An 18,460-nucleotide genomic window follows, 5' to 3' on the forward strand; every position below is an offset into this window, starting at 1 on the left:
GCCGGTCATTTCCGGGTGAGTGGTGGGTCTTAATAATATATATCTTTCTCCTATTATGCTACATAGCTAAAAAGAATTCGAAAATAAAAGCAACATATTGGACATCTTTCTCGTGATTTGATTAGACTGCGCATGTATTTGTTCTTCTTAAGTTGTAGTTGTGCCATTGACTGACTTCAATTATGCGGATTGATATCCGACGCATTTCCGACGGATATCAATCAAGAATGACCTATAACGCTCACCAGCCAAACAAAATTATCAACATCAACAACGCATCCCTCGAGAATTCTTCTTCATAGCTAACGAAACGGACACAGATCATTACAATAAGTTTGTAGATAAGTTACACCAGCAAGCTACCAGGATAACTGCAAGATTTTGTACACTCCGTGCTTCTAGACCACATACACTCAGCAATTGGAATTAAATGCTATTCTTGCACACTTGTTACGGCGGTACTAAAAAAAGTACCGCCGCACATGCGTATTTTAAACTACTTTTTCTATTTCGTATTTCTTTTTCCAGTTTAAAACAAATTTTGGAATTTTTACAATTTTGGAGAATTTTGTAATAATTGGTACGACAAATGTCAGATTCTAACAGTTGAAGCATAAGTTTTCGCCAAAATATTATGATAATCAGTCACCCAAAAGCCAAAGACACATCCAATGCTATGATTAATGTGAATAATAATTGTAACCTTCCATCGCAAAGTTTGATTGCAATTAAAAACACTATTTCCTTCTTTTGGCGTTTATTTTATTTGTTATTTGACAATGCCATGTGTAGCTACCACTCTAAAATACAAAAATTATACAAGTTCTTTTGGGTGCTTCATTCAGTAGCTCGATTGCGAACGCGAAGTAGAAAAATTTACGTTACTTACATCTGTTGTCGTTATGCATAAGGTACGCAGTCTATTTTAGAACGCTAATGACACAATGTATGCACATTTCGTATTGCTATCTCGTTATGACGCCAAAAATTAAACATTATGTTATACACCTATATGTTTTAGTAATGTTTATTAATTTTTTAAAAGCGTCATATTAATTTAATGAAAAAAATAAAACTTTATTTTTTTATCATATTAATGAAAAGATCAAGTCATATAACACACTGTACATAGCTGACACACACACTAAAAAAAACTACTGGCTAAATAAAAAATATACATATATAAATTCAACTGAATGATTCATTAAATCCGAACATGTTTTTTTCTGTGTCGATATAAAGATGAGCTATTTTTACTTTTGAAAGGACAGTGTTCGCATTTGTACCATTTAGCTTCATTTTCATGTAAATGGCGGCAATTTACATGCTTTTTTAAGTAAACACTCCATTTCGTCTTATATGGACAATACTGGCACTGATACCAAATAATATTTTCTTCTTTTATATGGTTTAAAAGAGCGTGTTTCTTTAGACAATTTTTATACTTAGCTTTGTAAGGACACTCAGAACAGTTGTACCATTTAACGTCTTCGTCATGCAAGTGCCTCTTGATGTGTTTAGTTAAATATGTTTTTACTGTTGCCTTGAATGTACATTTGTCGCACTTGTACCATTCAACATCTTTTTCATCTAAATGGAGTTTCATGTGGATATTTAAAGATTGTTTACATTTACTTTTATATGGACATTTTTCGCATGCATATTCCTTGGTCAAATAGTGTTTTCTCATATGGACTCTTAAAATACTTTTGAATTTAGCTTTGTAGGAACATTGGACACAAAAATACCAACGTGGTTCGTCAGTTCGCTTGAAATCGGGACTACATGTGTCATGTTCCAGAGAGGTCACATTTTGAATATTTTCTTTCTTTTCCGTGCATGCTGAAATATGTTGAAGCCACTTTAACGTAAGATTTGTCTCAAAATTGCATTTTTCGCAAACGTAGTTTTGCATGCGGAAGTCCTCACTTAATAAATCGTCTTTTAATTCTCTCTGAATTCCATGATATTTACCAATGTGTTCTTTGAACAAAGCTGTTAGTTCCGTCTTGAAATCGCATAATTTACAGCTGTGAACGTTTTTCAGTGAAGGCTTATCATGTTTTGCGATTGTTTCACAGTATTCCAAAGTTGACATTTTGGCCACCTAAAACCATTTTATTACACTACGGAAGAATACTGGCGCTACTCTTACCCAATCCTCGTTGGAACACAGTTGAAACCGTAAGGGATTGAAAATTTCTTCACGCACATGCAAGTGAGACGCATCTAACAGCACAAATTCCAATCGAATGTGTAACTAGAATGCCCGCCACCGTGGCGACCAATCACAACAAAGCACATTGGCGTCAAATTTAAACTGACGCAAAATCCAATTGTTTTATTATTCGACTTTTCAATTTTTAGATATATAGGCATCGCTCATTACATAAAAGCTACAGGACTTTTGTCGCTGCCAAGAAAACACATGTAAGCCGATGTCACGCCACACCAAACAAAATGAACTCTAAAATAATTGTAGAGTGCGGTCTAAGATTTCCGAGTGATCTTACACTCACAACAGAACCGTTGGTATTCCAAAAATTACACAATCTCTGCCAAAAGAAGACATTGAGACATATCTTCCGGTGACGCACAACTACGTCAACAAGATCCAGCCTTCCAAAAAGGCCCAATTGATGTATCACTAGCAGCGGGAAAATACTGCAACAACGATACCTAAAACAGTCAAAAATATGATCACAGGAATAAAATGTCAGCAAACTCCAAAATTGGGGAATTTTAAAGAGGCTTCATATTATTCCACAGCAACATTGATTTATTAAAGGCAGTTCGACAGTGACAAACCTTTGTTTCGGAAGCACTAGATTCAAGATTGCAGGTTGATGTAGTGTATACGGAGTTAACAAAAGCATTCGATCGTGTTAATGACTATATTCTATTGCGCAAATTAATGAGTTTTGGATTATGTGATATTTTAATGTACCTAATAAAAGCATTAATAACTGGTAGAAGTCAATATTTTGGATGTTGTGGATACTGCTGTACACGTTTTCAATTCAAGAATGCAAGGATCAAATCTAGGTCCATTACTTTTTATAATATTTTTCAACGATATACTTGACACCATTGATTGTCAAGCATATATTTATGCAGATGATCTAAAATTAGTCAAGAATATAAGTTCCCAGGAAGATTGTGTAGTACTACAGAGTAACATCTCTAGGCTAATTTTATGGACTGTACAGAACGATTTACAAATTATTTATAATAAATGTAAAGTAATGTCTTTCACCAGAAAGGCCGCTACCATAAAATTTGAATATAAAATGAATGGTATCGCAATAGAGCGTTGTAATAGATTTGTAGATTTAGGCGTAATGATGGACACCACTTTATCCTTTGGACCGCAAATTGAGAGCATTACTTGTGCTGCAATGAGAAAATTAGGCTTTATTATTAGGAACTCAGCGGACTTTTCGAATTCATTTTGTATAAGGCTGTTATTTTATAATTTAGTGAAATGTAAGCTAGAATACTGCGGTGTGATATGGAATCCTTACCAACGGATTTATATAAGTTTGCATTTCAAAATGTATGCTAGGACGAATGTTGCGAGTCTAATATTTTTCCAAAAAATAATTATGGGAGGAATATCTTGTCATATGTTATTAGAATATGTTACTCTATGTATTCCTAGACTTAACAGTGGAACACCTGTAATATTTTTGAAGTTACTAATACATTTCACCACTTTAACAGGCCGCTAATAACATGTGTAAAGTTGTCTGTTAGAAAATAAATTAACATTATTAAAATCCACCACTGACCCGGAAATGACCGGCATTCAGGCAAGATTTCTATCATTACGGGTACTAAGACCAAGTAATGATATGCATTGATTAGATTAACAAAACAATTTTCGAGATTCTAGAATTACACCATTCAAATTAGTCTGCTATTATTCTCTAATCTCAGCCCATCCCCAAAAGTCTAGCGTAACTACCGATCATTTATCCGCGCATCACTTGGAAAGTGACCTACACTACTCTGACCTACTGGTACTAATCTAATCTGACTGACATGATCAGACTGTTCAAGAAACTTACGAACAATATGACATGTTCCTAACAAAACGGCTTTTTGAATTTTGACAATTATTGAATCATTCAATTGCAAACACTTTAAATTCTCAACTAAGCTATTTGGGGCTACATCTACATTAGAGATAACTAAGGGTAGAATTGAATTTTTTTTAAGATTCAACATGGATTTCATTTCTATCGATAATTGTAGATATTTTGAAATCTTGGTGTGATGTGTTTGAATAATGTTGTTTGTGTTAGGAATAGCAATGTCAATGAGAATGGCTTCGTTCGTGTGTTTTTTATAAGTATGATGTCTGGTCTGTTAGCTGTAATGTTTAAGTCTGTAAGTATTGTGCGATCCCAGTATAATTTGTATTTGTTATTTTCAAGGAACGGGGATGGAATGTAAGTGTAATAGGGGGTCAAGAAGGAACTGATTTAAGTGATGTAGTAAATGAATATGTACACAATTTAATTTTTGTATTATTATTATTATTATTATTATTAATAATATTAGCATTGCGATAAATCCCCAGTAATGAAAAATTTGCGAAGAAATGGTCAATCAAACCACGAAGAAAAAATTTAACAAAATAGAACCATCAATTCTAAGAGAACAGAAAATTTATTGTAAGGACCCGGATTGGCTGCAAAATGTGAAGTATAGAAAGAGAGAAAGTAACCAGCTACCACAGTCATCTGAAGAAGTAAAATTATTTCATCAAGCCCGGTCAGTCAAAGTGAGAACAAGTTATTCCCCGCTCACGACAGTTCGCGCCATGCCGGTACAGAAAACAAAAAATAGAAGTTGGACACTTGTCCTAAGAAAGGAACCAAACATTGCGGCAAATTACAAGCAGACGTAATAAATAAATTCACTACGAAAAACGAGAGGGTAAAAAGCCGAACCAAATGACAATTTTTTATCATATTATAGTATAGACAAAGATGGAGAACTTCGCCAAGGGTTACGACTGGGACAATGGCTTCTTGCGTACAGTCGACGGTTCCAATAATATCACCAAATAAGGAGTACGTGACCAAATTAATTATTTTAGACGCTCATCAAACCACGGTGTATAGAAAGAACCGATCACATGCACTAGCAAATAAATATCAGAAGAAAATTTGAATTCTGGTTGGCAAAAACATTTGATAGCGCAAAGTCCAACCTCAAGGGAAGAAACGCCAAGAAAATTGGAAAAACCGCCCCAACAGTAATCAATTCAAATCTACGGACACTCAGAAGAACGCAAACAATACCGATTACAGCCAGTCTCTAGCCCGGTGGTAGCAAATTTGTCTCTGCGAAAAATACAAAAACGATTAACACCAAATAAATAACACGTGATCTAGGTTCAAGGCATCATTGAAGAATACATCGGCATGATACGTCATTCATCAAAAGAAACGAACATAACTGCGACTTATATGCATAAGAGTATCTTAAGGGTGCCCAGTAGCAGACCGAAAAAGGAGCTAATTTTTTTGCTGTTATATTTGAACATAAACAGTCTATTTTATATATTTTTAAAACATAAAGAAAATAAAAAGTTGTGTTAGGCTGAACCTGGTGTGTTTCTCAATCTATTTTCCGCAGCATTTTAAACTTACAACTCAATTTCTTTAAAATACATACAAATGGATTTCGGTGGTTATTTCCCTGTACCCTTCATTTGAAAATAAATAAGCTAGTGTTGTTTACCGATTTGCATTTTATGACGGACTCTCTACAGTGCCATAACCTCTCGTGTTTTTGGGTCGGTACGTGCGATGGGTCGGTACTTTGGGTTGCATAGTTACAAAAAATAATTGTTCTCACTGGAACCAATTTTGCGGGCGACGACTGGGGACCCTTAAGTAGGAAATACACTAATTTATCCATACATGCTCATGTCTCTGAGGATGACATATCAAGAACTGTCAGAGAACTTAAAAATAGTCGCTCCTATGGGTTAGATCAGATCCCCTCCTTCCTTGTTAAAGATTGTTGGGCCATTTTTTTAAAGTCGTTATGTTATTTATTTAGTCTTTGTATTAGATATGCTTGCTTTCCTATAGTATGTGGAAAGTTGCTAAGGTAATACCAATCCATAAATCCGGTGATTTCTCTGATGTCAAAAATTACCGACCTGTATCGATTTTATCTACTATTTCCAAAGTGTTTGAAAGTGTTCTGTACCGCCAGATTTATTTCAATATCAAAGAAGCAATATCCATACATCAACATGGGTTTACATCAAGTAGATCAACTCTTAATAATTTATCTTGTATATCACAGATTATAGCAGATACACTTGATTGTAAAGGCCAGTTAGATGTCGTATACACTGATATGTCAAAAACAAAATTAACCACCATATTTTACTCCTTAAGATGTCTCGTTTTGGATTATCTGATTCCTTAATAAATGTGTTCGCCTCTTACTTATCACAACGTGAAAATTTTGTTTTACACAATGGCTTTAAATATCTCATCTTCCGGGGTTCCACAAGGATCTATACTTGGACCCTTATTCTTTATAATTTACATAAATGATATTGTGGAAGTTATTCAATATTCCCAAATTTATATCTTCGCGGATGACATTAAAATCCTAAATAAAATAGATACCGTTGACGACTGTGTTAAACTACAAAGTGATCTAACTAGGCTTGAAAAGTGGTGTTGTTTGAATAATCGGGAATCAAATAAAAATAAATGCAAAGTTCTCAGCTTCACATTGTTACATAGTTTTCCCCAGTTCGATTATCACCTTGGAAATTATCTTCTTCAACGAACTACATCTATTAAAGACCTTGGTGTACACTATGATGATAAGCTTAGTTTTAAATAGCATGTGGCTTATATTGTACAGAAATCAAATGTAATGTTGGGCTTTATTCTCAGGAATTGCAGAGGGTTTACAAATACGTTGCCACTAATAACATTATTTAACTCCGTAGTTAGATCTAGGCTCGAATATTGTTCAGTTGCTCGGTCCCCCTATTATAACTACCAAATATGCATGCTCGAGAAGGTGCAGCACAAATTTTTAAAATATCTGTATGATTCGCTACACAAATATCAATTTCAGCCACTTCAGTGCAGAAGAATTATCAGTGCACTTACTTTTCTTTATAAAATGCTGCTGTGGTGAGCTGCTTTCTGGGTTGAAATTCATGGTGCCGAAATTAAACACGAGGAATTATGTTGCATTCTATATATACATACACCACGTACGAACATTGGCAGGAAAGCACCGTTATATGTAATTACAACCTACTGGAATGGGTTAGAGAAATATAATCAGTGTGACTTATTCAGCTGCAAACTAAATGAAATAAAAAAAATAATTGTTAAAAGATTTAATTGTTGATTTTGTATGCTCTGTATAATATTGCGCAAATGTTTATATTTTTATTTCTTCTTCTTCACTTTATAACCGATTTGTTGTTTTATATGACTTGTCACTAGTTCAAGATTAAGTTTTGTTGAAGTTTAAGTTTTGTTATAATACTATATAAGTTTATACGTATATTCTCATTTTATTGTTCTGTAATTGGAACTTGTTTCTGTTGGGCAAATATACTATTATTATCAATAGTAAAATTTTTATCATTATTTCTTATGTTATAACTGTGTAACAAGGAACGTTATATTTGCATCTATGCGTTATAATAATGTATTTTTATTTTTGAGAGGCGTTATATATATTTAATGTAACAAAAATTGAACTTTAATTTATGATTTTAATGAAAAAATCAAGTCACGTAATATAGTATATTGTAGAGAATTGAACCAATGGTTAAAGAATTACTATAAATTAAACTTAATACTTCATTTCCGGCTTATCGTCAATTAATCCCATATGTTTCCTCCTGTGCTTATAAGAAGTTGAATGACTTTTACTTTTGTAAGGGCAGTGTTCGCATTTGTACCATGTAGCTTCAGTTTCATCCAAATGGATGCAATTTATATGACGCTTCAAACTACTATTGAATTTCGCTTTATATGGACAATAATCACACTGATACCACTTGATGTTTTCTTCATCCAAATGTCTAAAAATCATGTGACTTTTTAGACCCGACATTTGTTTACTTTTATACGGGCATTTTTCACATTTGTACCATTTAACTTCAGTTTCATCCAAATGGCGGTAATTTATATGGCACTTTAAAGTGGCTTTGAACTTCGCTTTATATGGGCAGTAATCACACCGGTACCACTTAACGTTTTCTTCGTCCAAATGTTTAGAAACCATATGACTACTTAAATCCGACGCATATTTCGTTTTATGTGGGCACTTCTCACATTCGTGCCAGTTAATTTTTTCTTCGTCCAGATGTTTTCCAATTGCGTGTTTCTTTAGATAATGTTTATATTTAGTTTTGAAAGAACATTCATTGCATTTGTACCATTTAATATTTTCGTCATTCAAGTGCTGTCTTTTTACATGTTTAGCTAAATCATTTTTTGCTTTGGCCTTGAATGGACATTTTTTGCACTTGTGCCATTCAACATCTTGTTCATCTAAGTGGAATCGATTTATGTGTATCCTTAAAGTAAATTTCCATGTACATTTAAATGGACACTTTTCGCATGAATATCGCTTGTTCAAATCGTGTTTGGTCTTAATATGAAATCTTAAAGTACCTTTGAGTTTAGCTTTGTAGGAACATTGGGCACAGTAATGCCAACTTGTTTCGTCAGTTGGCTTGAAATCGAAATTGTAGGTGTCATTCAGTGATGGAGAAGTCACACTTTGACGATTTTCTTTCATTTCCGTGCATGCTGAAGTATGCTGAATCGACTTTAAAGAGAAATTTGTTTCAAAATCGCATTTTTCGCAGACGTAGGTTTGTATGCGAAAGTCTTCGCGTAATAAAACGTCTCTAGATTCTCTCTTAAGCCCATGATATTTATTAATGTGTTCTTTGAATAAAACTGTTAGTTCCGTCTTAAAATCGCAATCTTTACAGTAATAAGCTTCAATTTTGGCGTTGTCGCAAGTAAATCTTTCCAGAGGAAAACGGTGTCTTCTCACGTGGTTGATCATAAGGAAAAGAGCAGTTGTAAAATAGGGGCATAATTTACATTTGTGAAAGTTTTTCCACGAAGACCTCCCACGTGTTGCGAACGTTTCACAATATTCCAGAGTTGACATTTTGGCAACCTAAAACCATTTTATCACACTATGAAAGAAAACTGGCACTCTCCTTACCCAAGTGTCGTTCGAGAACAGTTAAATAGGTATTAAAAATTAAAAATTAAAAACAATATGGACGCACCTAACCCCACAAATTAAAACCGCCAAAGTCTGTCAATGTCAATTAAAATCCTCTGGTACATAACCCTAAAATTCGATTACCCACAGAACAGAGGACATGGAGGGGCAAACATGGTAGCGTCATTGCCACTTTTGAATAGTTGTCTCGGTTGGAATAAATATTGGAATTGGGTAGCAGCTATTACAATAGTAAATGATAATCCACATCAAAGTCGAAAAGCAATCGCAGCTCATACAAGCTGATCCCCACAGGAATCGAATCCTCAACAGGATTCTTGGGACGACATTTAATTAGACAGACAGGAATTATCCTTAATTTGTCTCAAATTACCACTATTTTTGTTTATGTGACCAAAATCACCAACATAAAGTATCAAAAATTACTACTAGTATAACTCAACTAATAACTACTGAAAAAAAGCGAAATAAAAAAATGTATCTGTATCTGCGCCATTAATTTTATATCTAGATTCAGATATTTTGTGCTTAAATTCGATTTTATCTAGATACTGCCCAACACTGCTCATTCCTTGTAAATAAGCCCAAAAAATGTGCCCCAATTTTATTTCCTCGTCGTCGCTTTAGTCTGCCGAGTTCGCTCTATGTAGTTTAGTAAAAATATTTTAAAGTTTTTTGAACAAATCAGTATTGAGCTCTATTGAGTTTTTTTCATCTGACAATTCGACCCCAGCTTTTTTTTTCGCATGAAATTTAATTTTCGGATTATTTATAACCCGACAATCGTGACCTCAGTGTAATAATTTCCGATAAAAATAATTACTTAGACGTTATCCGTAAGGTTTGCCGTCTATTTTAAAATTTTTATGATACAAGGTGTGCTGATGTCGTATTTCACTTCACTTGGTCCGTATAACGTCATGTATTAACATTACGTTTTGCGTAGGTGTTCCACTAATGTAGTTTTTTTAAAGCGTTATATTTATTTGCTATATGTAAAAAAATTAAATTTTCATTTTGTTATGATCTTCCCGAGAAGTTCAAGTCACTTAATGTAGTACATTGTAGAGAGCTGACACACACGATTAAACAAATAATGACTAAAGAAAAAATATACATATAAATTCAACTTAATACCGCATTTTCCACTACTTGTCAACTAAATCCCAACATGTCCTCCTGTGTACATAAAAAGTTTTTGTAAGTCGCATTTTTCGCAAACGTAGGTTTGTATGCGGAAGTTCTCACTTAATAAATCGTCTCTAGATTCTCTCTTAAGCCCATGGTGTTTATCAATGTGTTCTTTGAACAAAACTGTCAATTCCGTCTTAAAATCGCAGTCTTTACAGTAAAAGGCTTCAATTTTGGCGTTGTCGCAAGTAAATTTTTCCAGAGGGAGTTGGTGTCGTCTCACGTGATCGATCATAAGAAAAAGAACAGTTGTAGAATAGGGGCATAATTTACACTTGTGAACGTTGTTCCGTGAAGACCTCGCACGTATTGGTAATACATCACAGTATTCTAGAGATGACATTTTGGTAACCTAAAACCATTTTTTCGCACTATGAAAGAAAACTGGCTCTGTTCTTACCCAAATCTCGCTGGAGAACAATTAAAACGGTTGTTTAAACACATGCAACTTTGACGAACCTAGCCCCACAAATTAAAACCGCCCGTGAAACGTCTGGTACATAACCTTTAAATTCGATTACCCATTTTACAGTGGACGTGGAGGGGCAAACATGGAACAATAAACAGGTACGCTCATCGCGTATTCCATTCCCCACTCATAGTTTCATTATGACGTTTTTGTCGTATTCGTATCACGACGTCAGGTCGTAAAATAGGGGCATTGTTTGCAGTTGTGAACGTGTTTCTATGAGGATCTTCCTCATCCTCTAACTATTTCTAAGCAAATACTCCAAAATTAACACTTTGGTTGCCCAAAAGCCGTCTTATTACGGTGGGCAAGCAATTACAACTTTGGATATCCCAGTAAACACAGTTGTGACATTAACGTGACAGGTATGTACTCACAAAAGAACCTTGAGTACATCGCATGATTATGTCTTAAAGATATACCTGGAACGTAAGCTATATAACATCACAATGAAGTACTCAGGCTATGTAACCAACACGTAATGTTGACTACATTTACTAGATATCCCACTGTTATATCGCAGCGATATAGCTTACATATAAGCGTTTAAACATTACACTGTGGTACTCCTGTTATGTAACTAACACCTAATGTTAACAGCATTTACTAGAAATCTCATTATTGTGTCGCAGCGATATAATTGGCAGGTAAGCCTTGTAACATCACAATGGAGTACTACGGTTATGTAACCAATAAGTAATGTTAACTGTAGTTACTAGATATCTGATTAATATATATACATGCTTCGGAATGTTTTATTTTTATTAGTTAATTATGTAAAGTACTTTTCAGTTCATTTTACAAAATGGCACGTCAAATCGAAAATTAACGTTTCTGACAGGGCAACACCAAAAAAAATTTAAAAACATACATATCAAGTATTATATGTATAGCTCTATTTTATATTTATTAATTATGTTTGAGTTCCAAGTAAATAGTATATTCATAAACAAAAGATGCTGAGTCTTAAAAAAAGAAATTTCTTCCGTGTCTTAAATCTTGCATAAGAGAGATGACGCCAATAGTGAGTTGCTCTTAATTTTTTTTATGTTATATTTCCATGTAATTATATTTATTTATAATTTTATTTTTATTTGTCCATAACGACCTGCGCTTTATAAAACAGAACAAGAGACTTAATGCACATAGTTTATGATCAGAATTAAAAAATGTCCCATCTAACAGGTACTACGAATTAAGACTAGTATGAGACATTATTTTTAACCTCTGTCTATGCGTCACTGCCAAAAAGGAACAATTATACATACACAGAATTTTGAAATAAGCTCGAAAAATAAAATCATATATTTCATCATTTTATTAATTCTAATGCAAAATATGTTGATCGGCAACAAAAGCAACACAAAAGAAATCGAAATTAAAAAACGAATCTATTTCAAAGTCAGCGATATTGTTCTAAAATAAAAATGAATTAAATAATTTCTTCACTTTGATCGTAAGGAAAATAAATAATAATTTGAATACGAAACAATAATTAGTCATCGAGTTTTGTGTATTGACTTTCGTACTCAGTTATAGGTATACTTGTTTAACATTAAATTTTCAAAAGTTTAGATTTTTCCAATGTAATCTTGGGCTCTAAAATAAACAGGTAATGTATAATGTATAATTATAATTGAGTATTTTCGTGGTTGATCGTTAAATTACTATTTTCTCAAAAAATTCACTTCATTTCATATCCAATATGTAGCTAACTGAAAACTGATAATCAAGCAGTAGATATGACAAAATAGTGTAGACTTTTTTTAATGTCGGTAATAGAGTGTATATATAATACCAGTACATCGGGTACGTTTCTGTTTTTGTCTTCTTTGGACACCACTGTATTTACAGTATTTACGCAGGTATACGTTTCCGCGCCTAAAATCCCACGTACGGCATCCTTTGCCCACGTAAATACAATGTCTGGAATGAAGACAGAAACAGAAACATATCAGATGTGGCAATTCACATATAGTTTTACAACACCTTATCAAAATTAAAAAAAAAACACTATGGTATTATTTGAAATTTATTGTTAAAGATTATATGGTCAATTAGATGTGGGTCGTCGTATTCCTTAAAAAGTGGCCTTCGTCAGTGAGTTCGTAAAGCTTAATTAATAATTATATTCAGAGCGAAAAATACAACGGCTTTATTAAAAATTCACCAAAGACAAGTTTTTTCATTCTAATAATTTCTAATAATTATTTCTGTAAATTTATTCACTCTTGAAGTGTTATTTTGTAAGTACCTGCTTGGAAAATTATAAATAGAACATCTGGGGTTGATGTAGGGAAGACCTAACGACAAAAACAAAATCATAAAAATTCTTTGTCCATTGTCCCTGAAACGGGACAAGGTTTTGAAGAGTTCATTCGTCGAATTTTGATTTTATAAAGACGTTTGTAAAGCGATGATTACCAAAAAAATTAGAGTGTTCAATTTTTAATTTTATTAAATTTATTTCATCTAATGAAAAAATAACTCTCAACTTCTGCATTTACTATACACCAGATGTTTGGGGTGTGCGATCCCTTTTTTCAGTATTTATGTTTATTGCACTTCACACACACAGTGAAGCTTTCGAATTCCATTTGGCCATTTAGTTCACAACCACCGAACCTTTCTCGTGGATCCGTAACTCACTTCATTTTTAATACAGTTTTGTGAAAATTTCTGCCATTCAGTGTGGGTTGAATTTACACTAGGTAAGTTAATATAATTCTAATGAAGTAATCATTTTAATTTTTAGGTGCTTCTGTTGTTTTTGATAACTGTACGTAAATAACAAAAACAGTTTTTTCAGATAAGCTGGAAATACCACCATTAATCACTGAAGATACTCCCGCTGATTTTGAAGAACTTACGGTCATTGTTTTTGAAAGTGAGGCGCTTTGCCATAAAATGTTGCAAAGGTATGTTACTGCAATTTTTTATGAACTAGGTGCTAATGAATATAATTTTACTCTAGAGTCGAAACAAATACAAAAAATATGTGCGAAACAAAAGAAATTCTAAAGGAAACGAGTGAACAAATCTCCAACCTGAAAACGTCATCAAATCTGACAAATCACAAAGAAAACAGTAATAGAAGATATGCCGCCAAGACCACAGCTAAACAAATTTTGAGGAATTAGAAGATTATCTTTGCCTACTACAACAAGCAGGTTTCTTTGTAAGTTAAAAAAATACATTAAATTTATATGTACTTACATATAACACAATATTGGATATTATATACAGGTAGATGCCTGTAATACTATAACACTTTTTTCCTAAAAGGTGTGTCATGTTTAGTAGGTTCCTACCTACTAAACATGACACATTTCGCTTAATACGTTACATATACAGTGGGTTGCAGAAAAAATAGTAAAACAACCCTGCTCAGAGTGGCTACGACATTCTAGTCAACGCCTGAAGAAAGAAAAAACAACGACAGTTTATACTTTCTATGTCTTTTTGTAAGTGTAAACTATATTGTATTATTTTCAAATTAGGAAATCATAGATTATATATTTATTTATTTATATTATGAATGTATATTACTTTTTGTATTTTATTGCTCATTATATATTACATTTTTTCAAACATTGAATAAAATAATAATTTACTTGAATTAAGTTCTGTAGCGCTAAATTTTACCCTCCATATTCATATCCCTAAATGATACATATACATGGTAGCTAGACTTTTTGAAATGCCTATTCATATCGCATAGATTATGTGAGTCATATGTTTACGATGTTGCGATATATACGTAACACCTATGTCCATTTAATACGTTATATTGGCGTTTAAAATAAGACGTAACTGATACATCAAAATATAGAGAATCTAGCGACGTACTAACGCAACGTTATGACGATGTTCCAGCCAACACATCTCTAGTCTGAAACAATGTGGATGTCACCAGTATGTTACAGGCATGGGTGACTGTTGATTACATTACATAGCACAGGGAAAGCAAATATACGCAGTATGAGATGTAACAGCTAACAAGATTGTAGACAGAGTTAAGTGGCGTTTACATCGTTACGACGTAACTGTGTTTACTGGGATCTAAACCTCTTTGAAGCGCTCTTAAAACCAAAACCATCGTTAGAAACTCTGACGGTTCAAGTAAATCCATTTCCCAGCACGTTGGAATTAATACAGTCGGTAGAGTTCCCAAGAAAATAGCGGAATTTCTAGGATTAGCAAATCGTGAGTTTTACACCGGTCATAGTTTTTATCGAACATCAGCGACTTTATTAACAAATGCGGGAGCGGAACTTTCCTTTCTCAAAAGATACGGGGGATGGAAGAGTTCATACGTGGCAGAAAAATATATACAAGATTCATCATGGTTTCCATGTCGTTACCGAATCGTTGCGCCAGCCTGCTGCGTCTCTGTTAGTAAAGGCGGCGTTCTTTTTTTTATGCGTCTGGATTTCGCCTGCTGCAGTTTTGGTTAGGGTACGAATTCTAATGAAAGTAATAATAGGGATTGGCGGTTTTTATGGATGTACAGTTCTGAGCATCTTGTCCACAATGTCTGAGAAGCGATGGCACTCAAAAACATTCTAGCAACTTTCTCGGATAATTTTTTATAATTTGTCGAAACATAAAACATATTATCAGTTCAAGATCTTTATATAGTAGGGTTGGCGATGAAAATCTAGTGAGTTTGTTGGTATTTGATGCAGAAGAATAAAAATTCCCTGACCATTTTTCGTTAAGTTATGTTTTATTGAATTAAAGGTTAAAAAATATGCCAGAAATATAAACATTGTTGCCGATAGTTTCAGTTTTCAGTAGCAATGACCAAGTTTACGGTATCCATTTCTTAGAAAGCATAAAACTTTACGCTATTTAAAACAGTTATTCGGCTTTTTCTAAGTGTTTATTTCATATGTAAGGAACAAACACTAAAATTTCACTTAAATATTGTTTTTATATGAATGGGGGTTCTGCATACGACTATTGTCGCATGCCGCATTCAGCATCTCATCTTTAATTCTCAATCATCAGTTCGTTCTGCTCACCCACTCTTCTTAGAAATGGAAATTTCGACCTTTGTGAACAGCCTATTTCCATATCTTCCAACTTCTTTTTTCACTTTTCTAAAACTACTAAAAGGGTTGGTAAAAGACAACAACCTTGCTCTATTGCATTGATGGGTTTAGCTCTTGTGAAACATTTTTCCGGATTTAAATTGAATGATTTATCTATATAGCTATTACTAATGCTTACATAAGTGCTCTTTATTTGATTTTACTAAGTACTTCCAAACGCTTATTAATAAGAACGTTACTATACGCCTTCCCCACAGTAGAAAAATGGCAATCCAGCTCAAAACAAATGTCAGTCAGACTACTGATAGACAAAAAACTAAATCATCAAATCATTTTAAAGCCGCCCCAAACGACAACAGCCGGTCGAGCTGCAGCGGACACGTTATTTACTACCCCAAAATCTTTTCTATTGTAAACAACTTAACTTCAACACAATGGAATAATTTTATGATGGCCATATAACCTTATAGCTCTTGGACTACTGTACATGCAAAGAGGGACTGAAATAGCAATTTTTAAAGGCGACCGGCTACCGGCGACCAACGCTTGAGAAACCCTGGAATCTGTCACTGGTTAGGAGGGTTTTTCGGTTAGACGAACAGAGTTCTGAAACAGACTAATAAATAGGTAACAATCTCTAGTGAATAAGGACTGTAGACACCGGGGCCGAGAAAAGCATAACCGCTCACAATTTGTATCAGCACTTCAAGTAAAATAGCGTCTAGAATAATAGGAGACTACAACTTATGACTTCCGCGGAAGAAAATCCAAACAAAGTTTGGACTGAGGTATTCGAGGCAAACATTGTATTGGGTGGGTGTTCTTCCCCAGTTGTGTTCATTTCATATTTTACTTCACTCTCTCATTGTACGTTTTGCATCGTTAATCTACTAATGTATTTTTATTTTTAAAGCATTATATGTATTTATTTAATGTAAAGAAATAAAACTTTCATTATTATATGGTCTTAATGAAAAAACCAAGTCACATAATAAGGCACATTGTAGATAACTGACACACATGCTAAAAAGAACTACTAGATAAACAAAACATATACATATATAGGTAAATTTAATTCAATATTGCATTTCCGGTTAATGGTCAACTATACATACATAGTTTCAAGATGGCGGACACTGGTAACATCGTGCTCTGCAAGAAGTGTTTAAGAAAGGTTGTAAACAGTGTAAAATGTCAAAAGTGTGCCCAACAGTTTCATCCGAGTTGTGCAAAAACCTCTGGAAAATTTTGTGATGATGGAAACTTTGTTTGTTGTGAATTACATGATGACCTTGCTTCTACACCTGATTCCGATTTCTGGGACGCAATGGATGACCTATCACAACAACCGAACACTGGTATTGATGCAAGAATATTCATGTATATCATCAGACAAAAAGATCGGATAATAGAAGAACAATGTCAGCAAATAAATTTGTTGAAGGCACAAATTTCTAACCTAATTCCATCCAGTGGTGCCCACACAAAAACATCGATAGATATGGGAAAAACAGTTGTAGATAAGAACGACCATCATGTGAATAAAACTCGTCACAAAAAGTCGACTGTCAACATCAACAACGTTAAGACTCATAATGATAACAATGAAATATCCGTAGCTGCCATTGGTAAAGACACTCACCACACCAAGGATCAGAATAATGACACAGATAAAAGGGAGGACAATGACTGGAAGACCATAACACCCAAGAAACGAAAGTTACAAGGAAAGCAGTCGGTTGTAGGTTGCTCTGATACTTCTCTATCTATCCAAGCCATTCCTCGAATGGGTTATGTCCACGTTTATAGATTGTGTCCAAACACAACGGCAGAGCAGCTTCAGCAGCATTTAGCTCCAAAAGTATCTGTTATAAATATTGAAAAGCTTAATTCCAAACACCCGGAAATATACGCAAGTTTCAAACTCACTGTAGATCTTAATGACGTCAACGCAGCTATGGACCCAAAAATCTGGCCAACAGGTACTCGTATAAACAGGTTTTTTCATTTAACTGTGAAGAAAAAGGTCGCAAATTGACTACTACAAAATCATTAAATATTTTAGTCATGAATGTACAATCCATACGACCGAAAATCGACGAGCTAGAATCATTTCTACAAGACAGCAATTATTCAGTGTTAGGAATTTGTGAACATTGGCTTAATAAATATGAAGCAGATCAAGTAAGAATCTTGGATTTCACTGCAAAATCATCTTTTTCGAGAACTGGATCCACTCACGGAGGCTCCTTAATAATGACTAGAGAGGAAGTTGACTGTATTCCTGTACCAATGTTAGAACAATTATCTGTAGAAAATCAATGTGAGATATGATCTGTTAAGATAAGTAACTTACAACTATACTTTATAAATATATACAGACCGCCATCAGGGAACTTAGATATGTTCTTAGATGTGTTAGTTGAAGTATTTAATGTTGTTGATACTATTAAGTATAAGGTAA

Source organism: Zophobas morio, unplaced genomic scaffold (assembly GCF_036711695.1).
Source record: "Zophobas morio isolate AGI-343-1 ecotype UQ-CSIRO unplaced genomic scaffold, CSIRO_AGI_Zmor_V1 ptg000046l, whole genome shotgun sequence".
In the NCBI taxonomy this organism is placed as follows: Eukaryota; Metazoa; Arthropoda; class Insecta; order Coleoptera; family Tenebrionidae; genus Zophobas; species Zophobas morio.